General features: G+C 42.1%; 1 long non-coding RNA gene across 1 annotated transcript; it reads right to left on the reverse strand.

The window, feature by feature from the left end:
• Nucleotides 1-488: 488 nt before the first annotated feature.
• LOC311597779 lies at nt 489-13,598 on the reverse strand. Its single transcript, XR_014779351.1, has 4 exons — nt 13,463-13,598; nt 6,979-7,049; nt 1,349-1,463; nt 489-585 (listed from the first exon to the last, which is right to left on the reverse strand). It is a non-coding gene; the product is annotated as an uncharacterized lncRNA (long non-coding RNA).
• Between the last annotated feature and the right edge of the window lie 506 nt (nt 13,599-14,104).

A 14,104-nucleotide genomic window follows, 5' to 3' on the forward strand; every position in this document is an offset into this window, starting at 1 on the left:
GAAAGGCAGTCTTCTATAAAGTGCAGATTTATAGATGGCCCAGGGCCATCTCCAACAGTTACAAAACTATCCTAGGCAGAGCAGGATGCTCTCATGAGTGCAGGGATCCAAGTAGAAGTCTAACTATGAGACAAATAAAGCTAGAGCCGGTAAACCCAAAGTTGGAGGAAGCAGAAGAGCACAGATTATAGTACTAGGTTCTAATTCTGAGTAATAGGTCATTATGAGCAATGGCTTCAAACAATTTCCATGTAACAGTCACAATGCTGCAGGTTGTGAGTTTGCTGTGCCGTGGCTACACCTTCTGCTGAGGGAGCTAAGGTTGCCTGTAGGCCCTTCAGTCTTTGAAAGTAGATAGTGGGCATAGTGTGGGCGGGTTGTGGGCACATACCAGTGGGGTGGCAGACTTCCGTGGCTTGTGGTTGTAGAGCCGTAGAGACTTGTCGGTCCCTCTTGGGTCAGTTAGTATGAACCACTCTCAGCAACACAAGGCCACCTAAGGTTCTTGGCATGTGGTCTTTTCCATCTTCAAGCCAGCCATGATGTCAGCGCTTCTGGATGTGAGGGCTGACTTCCTCTGTCATACTGAAAGGGCACAGATGATGCAGATCATCCTACCCATTTAATTTCACTCTCTGATGTCAACCTTTTCGAGATTTTAATTAGATAAAAAAATAATCCTGCACACAGCATGGTGGTTAATGTTGACTTAGGCAACTGGAAGGAGATGTGTGCCAAGTTGGGACCAAAAATCTCGGGACGTCCTTAGAGTACCACCTGTCTCACCTACAGAGAAAGGCAAAATCCAGTCCACAGCACAGAGCCATCCAGTTCTCTACAGGAAATGACAGGTTGTGGACCCATGCATGGGTCTCCTGCTTGGCCTTGACCACTCCGACTCCCCTGTTTACCATCAGGGTCAAGGCCTTGATCCTTCTCTGTGTTTTCTGTCAATACCCATCTCAGTCACCTCAGGCTGCCATAATGACATGTAACCATCCCTCAGTATCCACCAAAATTGGTGCCAGGACCTCTGTGAATCCCAACAGCCAGAAACATCCACGTCTATTATATAAAAATGGCATCATTTTCCATATAACCTATGTGCAACTTCCAATAGAAGTTAAATCATCTCTAGAAAACATATTTAATTTAAGGCAAATTGTTACTCTTTATCATTTATGGCCTGCTGGAAGGGAGTCCTTACCTGTTCGGTTGAGATACAGTGTTTTTACAGATATTTTCTAACCCCTAGTTAGTCGAGTCCATAAATGGGAAAGGCTAAAGATGCAAATGACAAGGGATGCCATAGGCTGCAGGGATGAAATAACACAAACTTATTTCTCACCATTTCAAAGGCAGCAGAGGGAACAGCCATCGTGGTCATCGTGGTCATGACTTCATCTCCACACAGCTGCCTCCCAAAGGCCCCATCTCCAAATCCCATGCTATTGGGGTTAGGCCTGCAGGACAGGTAAGGGAGACACAAGTCAATCCATAATAATTTAAAACACCAATAACAAAAACTATACTCTTCACCCCAGGAATGGTCAATACTCCAGGAGCAAAGCTGTCACCCTAATTGAAATAGAAAAAGCAAACAAGGCCCCCTTGTCTCTCTGTTCCCTGCCCCTAACCCATGTGATTGCCCGTAAATAGCGCTAACAGACCTTTCAGAAACATGTTTCTTGATTTAATTCATAAATGAATGTTCCTGAAAGTAGGTGTTTGGTGCCTCAGTCTCAAACACCTGCTTCCAGTTAGAACTGCCTTTAATCCAGTCCTCTAATATGAAGTTGCCCACACTGACATCCCATAAGTCCTCTTGTGTCAAACTTGTCATAATGGACCCTGAACACTATAGCACCTTGTGCACTGTGGCTCCACATATTAGTCCCCCATTGCTGCTGTAACAAATTAGCACAAGCTCCATTAAGATGATGGGACTACATCCTTTGTGAAGTCTCTGGTTCTTTCTTCCTTGTCTTTCCAGTGTGAGAAGCCATCTATCTATGTCCTTGCCTGGTGGCTCGTTCTCTGTGTCACTCTCCCTTCGGCTCCCGATGCCACACGGCTCTTTCTGACCTTCACACTTCTCACTTAAAAGGATTCTGTGCTTGTGCCAGGCCCACCTAGTAATCCAGAACAATCCTCCCGTTGAACAATCCTTTCTATAACCTTATCTGCAAAATCCCCTTTGCATTGGAACTGTTAATAGGATGAGGGAGTGGGGATGTGGAGAACATTCTACTAGCTATCTGGCTTAGCTGTTTTACAGGTCACTGTGATAAAACACCTAACATAAATAACTTAAAGAGAAAAGATTTGCTTTGCGGTTTCAGGGGGATTTTAGTGCATCCAGGGAAGGAAGGTACGGGGACAGGAGTAAACGTAGAAGCAGTTATAACTGCTTCTGCCAGTTTGGCCCCTCAACTCCAGATTTCTAGATCCTTCCAAAAGGGCATCATTAGCTGGAGGTCAAGTGTACAAACACATGAGTCTAACCATAGCATTCAGTCCCTAGTGCCCAAAAACTCATGATTGTCTCATAGTGTAACATGAATTGGGTCTGTTTTCAGACATCCCATAGTCCAAAAGTCCCAACACTGCTCAGAGTCCTGTTCCAAAGGTCTCTTTTGAAGCTCAAGATTAAACTCTTACATGTGAACCTCTGTTAAAAAAATTTTTTTAATCAAGTTATATAATTCCAAAATGTAATGACACTAAGTAAATATCTATATTCCAAAAAAAAAGAAGGTGGGAGAGTGGTGTTAGGATGACAAAGGGAAACCATTGGGCCAAAACAAGACCAACACGCAGTAGAGCCAATATTAAGTTCTAAAATCATGCCAGCATCTAGGACACATGGAGTCTGCTATGAATGCCAACCATCTTGGGAAGCTTTGATCCTCCCATTTGTAGCACATATGGTGCCTCTTGAGCCAACTCCCTCAGTGCTTGCATTTTCGCTTAGCCAACATCCCGAACTCCTGGCATCTCCTAAATCCTAGGCTCTCTACTCCTTATCACGCCATGCCTCCACCTCTCATTGCCTCTGGGCGGGGAATCTAACCCTGTGACATAGCCCTGGCCTCACGAGCTTTTTCTGAAACCTGTGTGCAAGCCTGCATGGCCCTGCCACTCTTGCTTTCTGTATGCCTGCAAAAACAACACCATATGGGTGATGCCAAGTTCTGAGTCCAGCTCAAGAAGCAGCCAGGCTTCCTTGGACCAGCTTCTGAGAAGCTACATGGCCAACCCGAGGAAAGAATTTCCTTGTAGCCCATTTCCAGCAAGACATCTTAGAGATTATCTCTTTTTAGGCACTATCTCTGCCTCCAGGCACTCTTCTATATGAATGTTTTTCAAATAATTTGAATTTTTACCTCCCCTGCTCCCCAACTCCTCCAGAACCTTCAGTGAAAGGGTTTCTTCCATTATGTAATGTTTTCTAGTCTCCCATTGCAAAGTGCATACTCTTTGATGGCACTGGTATTTTTAATAATTATGGCTTCTGATTCTGCATCCAGTGCCCCATCCCTGAAGGTCTGTGGCAGCCACCTGAAGAAGAGAGGTGAGATCTCCAGGCACCAGCCTCCTGCTTGCATCAGGCCACTGAGCAAACACAGCAGTATTAACTATGCCCATCTCCCTGTGCACTCCATCTACTGGACCTCACCCCTAACTTGCATTCCCAGAGGCCAGCAGGCATCAAGGACTACCATCACTTTGATCCCTGGAGGCGCTTGGTGGCTACCTGGGTAAGACCACCAGGTAAGTCCCCCTCGGACCACAATTCACAGTCTGCCCTGTCCTCCTGGCAAACCTAGCGGCAGAGATACCCCCATCCCCAGCGTACTCCATTCCTAGTCCAGGGTCTACATCCCTGGGGGATGTCGACAGCCACCTGGAGAAGACAGAGACCTATATCTCCCAGAGACCTCCAGGCTACAGAGTAAACTACACAGAGGTGAGCTACATCTGGCCCCTGCACCCTCCATCCACCGGACTTTATACTTGCAGGCATCCCAGAAGCCAGAAGGCCCCCAGGGACCACCCGCCAGATGACTAAAGGCCAGTGCAAAAACACACGTAATAAGAGCCTAGGCAATATGTCAACACCAGAACCCAAGTATCATTCTACAGCAAGCCCGGGATATCTCAACATAACTGAGGAACAAAAAAAGACCTTAAATATGCTACTAGAAGAAATGTTAAAAAATAAAAAATAAAAAGCACAATCTGAAGGAATCCTAGAGCTGGAAAACCTAGGGCTAGGGAAAAGAGCAGGAATAACAGACATAAGGATCTCCAACAGAATCCAAGAGATGGAAGAAAGAATCTCAGGCATAGAAGATACAATAGATAAAACTGATTGATATATCACATCAATCAAAATGTTAAACTGATATATCACATCAATCAAAATGTTAAAGCTAAAAAAACTCCTTATACAAAACATCCAGGAAATCTGGGATACTATGAAAATACATAACCTAAGAAATGATAGGAATAGAAGACAAAGAGTCCCAGTTCCAAGGACCAGAAAATATTTTCAATGAAATCATAGAAGAAAATTTCCCCAACCTAAAGAAAGAAATGCCTATAAACATAAAAAAGCATACAAAACACCAATTAAACCGGGCCAGAAAAGAAAACCCTCCTGCCACATAATAATCAAAATACAAAATCTACAGAACAAAGAAAGAATATTAAAAAGTTCCAAAAGAAAAAGACTAAGTAACATATAAAAGAAGACCTATAAAATTACACCTGACTTCTCACCAGAGACTCTAAGAAGGACCTGGACAGATGTCTTACAAACCCTAAGAGATCACAGCTGTCAGTCCAGACTACTAAACCCAGGGAAACTCTAAATCACCATAAATAGAGAAAACAAAATATTCTAAGACAAAACAGAATTTAAACAATTTCTATCCACAAATCCAGCTCTCTATAAAACAGTAGATGGAAAACGCCATTGCAATCAGAGTAACTACATCCAAGAGGACACAAGAAATAAATAATTCCACATCAGCAAAATAAAAAGAAGGAAAGCATGCACGCACACACACACCACCAACATCAAAATAACAGGAATTAAAATTTTTTGGTCATTAATATCTCTCAATATCAATGGTCTCACTTCACCAATAAAAAGATACAAGCTAACAGAATAGTTGCAAAACAGGACCCATCATTCTGTTGCATACTGAGGAACACACCTCGGCAACAAAGATAAACATTACTTCAGAATAAAGGTCTAGAAAAAGGTTTTCCAAGCAAATGGACACAAGAAGCAAGTGGGAGTAGCTATTCTAATATCTAATAAAATAGATCTTCAACCAAATTTAATTAAAGGAGATAGGGAAGGGCACTTGATACTCATCAAAGGGAAAATCCACCAAGATGATGTCTCAATTTTGACCATATATACCCCAAATGCAAGGGCATCCACAATCTTAAAAGAAACATTACTAAAGCTTAAATCACAAATCACACCCCACACATTAATAGTAGGAGATTTCAACACAGCTCTCTCACCAATGGTCAGAAACTAAAGAGAGAAATAGCTAAACTAACTGACATTATGAGTCAATTGGAACTAACAAATATCTATAGAACATTCCATCCAAACACAAAAGAATACATCTTCCTTTCAGCACCTCACAGAACCTTCTCCAAACTTGACCACACACTCAGCCACAAAATAAGCCTCAACAGAAACAAGAAAATTGAAAAAGCACCTTATATTCTCTCAGGCCACTGTGGATTAAAGCTGGACTTCAACAACAACAGAAGCAATAGAGTGCCTACAAAGTCATGGAAACTGAACAACTCTCTACTCATTGGCCACTGGGTCAGGGAGGAAATAAAGAAATTAAAGACTTTCTAGAATTCAATGAAAAAGAAGGCACAACATACCCAAACTTATAGGACACAATGTAAGCTGTGCTAAGAGGAAAGATCATAGCACTAGGTGCCTTCATAAGGAAATTGGAGAGATCTCGTAGAAGTAATTTAAGAGCACAGCTGAGGGACTGGAGAGATGGCTCAGTGGTTAAGAGTACTGTCTGCTCTTCCCAAGGTCCTGAATTCAATGACCAGCAACCATACGGTGGCTTACAACTGTCTATACTGGGATCTGATGCCCACTTCTGGCATGCAGGTGCACATTCAGATAGAGCACTCATATACATAAAAAATAAATAAATCTTAAGAAACAAAGGGTTTTTTTCTTTTTAAAGCACACTTGAAAGCTCTAGAACAAAAAGAAGCAAACACATCCAAGAGGAGTAAGTAGCAGGAAATAATCAAACTCAGGGCTGAAATCAATAAAGTAGAAGCAAAGAGGACAATACAAAGAATCAAAAAAACTAAGAGCTATTTCTTTGAGAAAATCAACAAGATAGACAAATCCTTAGCCAAACTAACTAAAAGGCAGAGGGAGGGTATCCAAATTAAGAAAATTAGAAATGAAAAGAGGGACATAGCAACAGATACTGCGGAATCCACAGAATCATTAGGTCATACATCAAAAGCTTATATACCACAAAATTAGAAAAATTTAAAAGAAGTGTATGATTTTCTTGGTAGATACCACTTACCAAAGTTAAATCAAGATCAGGCAAACAATTTAAATAGACATATAATCACTAAGGAAATAGAAGAAGTCATTAAAAGTCTTCCAACAACAACAACAACCAAAAAAAAAAAAAAGCCCATGGCCAGATTGTTTTGTGCAGAATTCTACCAGACTTTCAAAGAAAAGCTAATATCAGTACTCCTCAAACTATTCCACAAAATAGAAACAGAAGGAACATTGCCAAACTAATCCTATGAGGCCACAGTTACTCTGATACGTAAACTACACAAACACTTAACAAAGAAAGAGATTTCAGATCAATATCCATTATGAACATTGATGCTAAAATACTTGCAAACTGAATCCAGGAAGATATAAAAAATATCACTCACCATGATCAGATAGGCTTCATACCAAGGATGCAGGCATGGTTCAACATGTAAAATTCCAACAACATAATCGACTATATAAACAAACTGAAAGGAAAAAACCCACATGATCATCTCACTAATTGCTGAAAAATCTCTTAATAAAATCCAATACCCTTTCATGTTTATGGTTTTGGAGAGATCAGGGATACAAGATACATAGCTAAACACAATCAAGGCAGTATACAGCAATCCAATAGCCAACATCAAATTAAATGGAGAGAAACTTAAAGCAATTCCACTGAAATCAGGGATAAGACAAGGCTGGGTAATCTCTCCATATTTCTTCAATATAGTGCTTAAAGTCCTAGCTAGAGCAGTAAGACAACTAAGAGAGATCAAGAGGATACAAACTGGAAAGGAAGAAGTCAAAGTATCACTATTTGCAGATGCTATGATAATATATATTAGTGATCCTTAAAATTCTACCAGGGAACTCCTACAGCTGATAAATACCTTCAGCAAAGTGGCTAGATATGAAATTAACTTAAAAAACCAGTAGCCATCCTGTATACAATCAACAGATGGGCTGAGAAAGAAATTAGAGTAACCACACCCTTCACAATAGCTATGAATAATATAAAGTATCTTGGTGTAACTCTAACCAAGCAATTGAAAGTTGGTATGGTATCTTCAAGTCTCTAAAGAAAGAAATTGAAGAAGATATCAGAAGATGGAAAGATCTCCCATGCTCACGGATTGGTAGGATTAACATAGTAAAAATGCCCATCTTACCAAAAGCAATCTACAGATTCAATGTAATCCCCATCAAAATTCCAACACAATTCTTTTGTTTTGTTTATCTTTTTCAAACAGAGTTTCTCTGTGTAGCTTTGCCTGTACTGGACACACTTTGTAGGCCAGCCTGGCCTCAAACTCACAGAGATTTGCCTGCTTCTGCCTCCCAAGTGCTGGCATTAAATGCATGTGCCTTAAACTCATTCATACAGGAGAAAACTTCCTGGACAGAACAACACTTCAGATTCTAAGATCAATAATTAATAAATGGGACCTCTTGAAACTGAGCACTGTCATCAGAACAAAATGGCAACCCACAGACTGGGAAAAGATCTTCACCAACCCTACATCTGGCAAAGGGTTAATACCCAAAATATATTAAGAACTCAAAAAGTTAAACACCAACAAACCAAATAATCCAATTTAAAAATAGAGTACAGGGCTGGAGAGATGGCTCAGAGATTAAGAGCACTGGATGCTCTTCCAAAGGTCCCGAGTTCAATTCCCAGCAACCACATGGTGGCTCACAACCATCTATAATGAGATCTGGTGTCCTAGTCTGGTGTGGAGGTACACGTACAGGCAGAACACTGTATACATAACAAATAAATAAATTTTTAAAAATAGAGTACAGAGATAAACAGAATTCTCAACAGAGGAATCATGAATGGCCAAGAAGCACATAAAGAAATGCTCAATGTCACTAGCCATCAGAGAAATGTGAATCAAAAGGACTCTGAGATTCTGTCTTACACCTGTCAGAATGGCTAAGACCAAAAACTCAAGTTACAGCACATGCTGACGAGGATGTGGAGAAAGAGTAACACTCCTCCATTGATGGGAGAGCAAACTTGTACAACCACTCTGGAAATCAATCTGGAAGTTTCTCAAAAATTTGAGAATGGCTGTACCTCAGGACCCAGCTATACCACTTCTAGGCATATATCCAAAAGATGCCCCATCATACAAGTTTGTATATTTGCTCAACTATGTTCATAGCAGCTTTATTTGTAATAGCCAGAAACTGGAAACAATCTAGATGTCCCTCAATTATAGATAGAATGGATAAAGATCAGTGGTACAAAAAAAAAAAAAGAAAAGAAAAGAAAAGAAAAGAAAAAAAGAAACAGTGGTACATTTACACAATGGAATACTACTCAGCTATTAAAAACAAGGAAATCATAAAATCATTTCAGGAACTGGAAAAGATCATCCTGAGTGAGGTAATCCAGACTCAGAAAGACACACATGGTATGTACTCACTTAGAAGCAAATATTAGCCATATGGTATAGGATAGCCATACTATAATTCACAGACCCAAACAAGCTAAGTAACAAGGAGGACCCAAGGGAGGATGCATGAATCTCATTGAGAAGAGAAAATAGAACAGACAGAGGAAGTGCCTAAAGAGAGGGAAGAGGATAGGAGAAGGAGCACTGGGGGAAATGAGGGTAGAGACCTGATGTGGGAAGTGGGGGGACAGGAGGGAGAGGACAGAGGGTTTGCAGAGAGAAGAGAAACCATGTCCTGGGGCATCTCTGAGACAGGATGGAGACCTACAACAGGGTAGGCTCCTGGGAGTGTGAGTGGGGGGTGACTCTAGCTGAGACCCCCCTACTGGCGGTGGACATGGAGACTGGAGAGGCCACTCTCTAACCAGACAGGACTCCTAGAAGAGGGAGGCCACCCACAATTTACCTTGCCTACAAGATGTGCATGGATAAAGAAAGAGCAGAGATTGAGGGATGTCTAACTAATGCCTGTCCACACCATGCAAAAGAGCCAACCCCTGACACTATGAATGACATTCCACTATGCTTGCAAGTGGGAGCCTAACATAGCTGATCTCTGAGAAGGCCCACCCAGCAATGGATCAAAACAGATGCTGAGACACAGCAACACATTAGGTGGAGCACAGTGGAAGAGTGGGAAGGATAGAAGAACCCGGAAGGAACAGGAGTTCCATAAGAAGACCAACAGAGCCAACTAATCTGGGCCCAGGGGGCCTTGCAGAGACTGAAACACCAGTCAAGGATCCCATGTGGACTGGACCAAGGCCCCCTACATTTATGTATCCGATGGGCAGCTTGGTCTTCTTGTGGGTCACCTAGTAAGGGGAGCAGGGGCTGTCTCTAACATGCATGCTTTCTTGCATGCTTTTTGATCACTTCCTCCTGGCAGGGCTACCTTGGCAGGCCACAGAGAAAAAGGACACATTCAGCCCTGATGTGACTTGACATGCTGGGATGGGTAGGTGGAAGGGCTCCCCCTTTCTGAGAAGTAGGGTTAGGGTATTTGGGGAAGATGGGGGAGGGTGGTACTAGGAGGAGAGGAGAGAGGGGATTATGATTAGGGTGTAAAGTGAATGAATTATGGCTTCTTTGGGTGCACTTGCTTTGTTCACAATCTTAAACAAGTTCATATTTCTTTCCTCAAAAAATAAACTGTACATTTTTTTCATAAATTTATGTGCTCCAAATCTTGCTCTGTGCCATCATTGTAAATCTGACTAAGAAGAGCAAGTAACAACCATGCCATAGCCTATATGAAATACTATTGTGCAATTTTCTCAGCCAAATAAATTACCCATTACTCTTGTATTCAGGGACACTCAAAACGTCAGGGCATGGGTTGACTATAACAAGATCCTTTACCTGGATGTAACATGCATGGCCTCTACTCCAATTCCCAATAAAGCACCCATTCATTAGGAGACCTCATGAGCAATTTTTGTTTGCATTTCTATTGACATTCTGGTCTTCTGAATTTCCAGAAGAATGCCCATGGGTCTCTCTTTACAGAGTGAAGAGACAGCCTAAACTATAGGAGACGATCTTTGCTAGCTATTACAGTCAACAGAGGACTAGTATCTCAAATCTATAAATAACTTCAAATCACACAATCAATAGATGAGCCAAATAACGCTTTGGACAGACAAAATGAGGAAAGGAAAGTAAGACAAACAAAAATGACTTTAAGATTCCATCTCACCCCAGTCAGAATGACTATCACCGAAGAAAACAAACAAGCACAGAGCAGCAAAGATGTAAACACAGAGAAACACAGTTAACAGGGGTGCAAGCTGGTCCAGCCACTACGAGACTCTCAGCGAGGCGGTTCCTTCATAAAAACAGAACAGACTCAGCGATACCACTCCCGGAACACACCCTAAAGTACTTGCACACTCATGATTATCACTGCACTGCTCACAGCAGTCAAGACACAGAGCCAGCCCAGATGTCCATCAAGAGATGAAGAAAATGTGGGACGAATGCACAGCGGAATTCGATTCAGCTGTAACAAATAATAAAAGTATAACATTTTAAAGAAAAATGCCAGAGATCTACATGGTACGCTTTCTCTCATACATAGAATTCGCATACACAGGTTCATGTTACATACACATACACACACACACACACACATACACACACAGAACAGTAAAGAAGGGGGACTGGAAAAAAGAGGTCTAAAGGGATGGGAAGAGGAAAACACTTGAGGTAAGAGAGGTGTCCAGCTAGAGGGGCAGAGGAAAGAAAAGGGGGGACTACAGGGAGGAGCAGGTAAGAACAAAGCACAATGGCATATGTGTGAAAACGTAGCAATGACACCTGGTTCACTGTACACTAGCCAAAAAGTGCACCAAACGCTCTGTTTATAGCATCTTAAGGCCTACAGTTCTCCCACAAACCAGCTCCAAAGCTCTCTGGCTTACATGTTCATGTTTACCACAGCAATGACTCTACTTCCATGGTACCGAATTTCAGTATCAATTCTGGTTTCAAAGCACTGTGACAAAATGTCAAACAGAACCAACTCAAGGGAGGGAAATTTTATCTTAGCTCGTGGTTTCAGAGATTTGGTATCTCACGGTGAGAGAAAGGTGCTGCCTGGAGCAACTCTGTAGCAGTAGGTGGGCCCCATGGCATCTTCCTCTCCGGAAGCTTAGAAAGCAGGTTAGACCCAAAAATCTTTAAAGGCCCTCTAATGACCTATTCCCACAAACCAGGCATGACATCTCAAAGGTTCTATAATCTCCCAAAATAGTGCCACCAGCTGGGTATCATGTGGTCACACACAGGGACCTGTGAGGAACATTTTAACTTAACTTTAGCATGACTACACTCTTATTACTTTCCTGCATCCATGTGGTACACATGCACTTGTCTGTGTAGATGTGCACAAACACACATGGAGGCCAGAGGTTGGTGCCTGGCTTTCTCAGACTCTGTGTTACTCCATTGAGATGCAGGGTCTCTCTCTGAGCCTCCTGTGTCTGTTCCTCCTCCTGGCGTCCCAAGCACACTCAAGCAACCATTCACAGCTTTTTTCCCCCCTTGAGTTGTGGAGATTTGAACTCTGGCCCTCATGTTTTCACAGGAAGTTCTCCTAACCAAGGTCTCGTCTCCTCAACCCCACACTCTTTTTCTTCTTTTCCTATTGTAATAACTTTTGTTTCTAGTTTGAGTTATAGTCTAGATCAAAAGTAAGTTGTTAATGTGCGTGAATGTTCTGCTTCCTGTGTACATACAAAGCAAAGGTAAGAAGATTGCCCTTGCACTCTTCCCGTTTTCCAAAACACTAGCATATCTGGACACTATTTCCCCCAAAGACAACTGTCCTTATATTCATTTTAAAATGCATTTTGAGTTCAAGATAACCACAAGCTTCCAAATGGCTGAATATTGCTAAGAAAAAATAAAACCAGACCACCGTCCATTAAATTACATCTTGTGTGAACATTCTCTCTCTCTCTCTCTCTCTCTCTCTCTCTCTCTCTCTCTCTCTCTCTCTCTGTGTGTGTGTGTGTGTGTGTGTGTGTGTGTGTGTGTGTGTGTGTGTGTGACAATTGTTGTTTATTAACCATTTAATCTTGTTTTCATTATCCAATTGATATATTTTGCTCAAGAAAGCAAGTGCCTCGGGTGCAGACAAAAATCCATTACAATTAAACGGAAATTTTCTCTCCTGTCAAAAGCTTTTCCCCTTAGTGCCAGGGTTTTCGGGGAACGAATGCAAGGTGACAGAAGACAGTTATGTGTGTTTGCTTTAGGGACTAAGCAGCCCATTCAGGTGGCTCACCCAGAACAAAAGAACCGTCTTCTTCAGAGAGGAGTTCTGACGTCTCCATTGACTGCTGGCAGCTTTTAAATGACATGTTTCCCAACTCTACCCGTCGAGACATCAGAAATCCTCGGGTTGAATTTCAACCAAAGCACCCCGTTGGAGGCATAAAATAGGTGTGTGGAGTTTGATTTCCATTAAGCCTCTGTCCGCATTGTCACCTGTGAATAAGCCCCCGCCTAGGTGGCCAGATGAATGGCCAGGAAGCAAAGGCCAGTTTTTCAGGTGTTGCATTCTAGCAAAAGTGATATACCCCCAAAGCTTCCAGAGGGCTGTTATTGGAAAAGCAAAATTGCACTGCGAGAGGTCAGGAGTTCCTATTCACCTCCCTGTGGCCACATGAAGAGACTTTCTCTTTGGTGGGACCATAATATAGTGTGGAGCAGCGGGATCACATTTTTGGTGCCACCAGTTGAAATCAATTTTAGAAAATAAATCACCAGTTCATTCTGACCATTTTAAGAGTTCTGCAAATACTCTTAGGAATGTCAGGCTGAAATGTTTAACTAACCCCACTAATTGCCTCTACCATCCCTAAACCAACTGGAACTGATCCGGCACCCATAATATGTATATAACCCTCACTCACCTCTCCAGACTTTCAGAGAATGAGCTTGGTAAGATGTCGAGAATGTTACTTCGTGCAGACAGAATGAAGCACTAATTGGGGCACGCCATTCATGTCACTTCCCGGAGTGGACTGCTATTCATTTTGGTGCCATCAACCTGAGAAGATAATGAAGGTTGTTGCCCAGATTTTTGATACAAAGGTCACCCAGAGCAGAAAGAGAAAGAGAGGGAGAAAGAATTGGAAGTGGATCTCAGTGCCCTGAGTTTGACAACACTGTAGACATTTGCTGGGCTGTTTCCTTGACCTCTATAAAGACAAGTCCTTTGTTCTGGAAATCTTCTATTGAAACAGGAGCCAAATGACTTCAGAAGCTCACTCACAAGTTCCTGCCTCTGTCAGCCCTCTGCCAAGGAGCAGCTGGGGGTGTGTAACAGACTGTTAACTTCCAATGAGCTACCTGTGGTCCAAGACCCAAGAGCTAAGTGAGGAAAAGATGATTTGTAGATTAGAGCTCAAGATAAGTGAGAGAGAGAGAGAGAGAGAATGCGTACATGTGGAGAGATAGCACAGTGGTTAAGAATACTCACTGCTCTTCCAGAGGACCCGGTTTCAACTCCCAACTCCCACATGGTAGCTCACAACCAACTGCTACTACT

This window comes from Acomys minous (assembly GCF_964271855.1).
Source record: "Acomys minous genome assembly, chromosome: 5".
Classification (NCBI taxonomy): Eukaryota; Metazoa; Chordata; class Mammalia; order Rodentia; family Muridae; genus Acomys; species Acomys minous.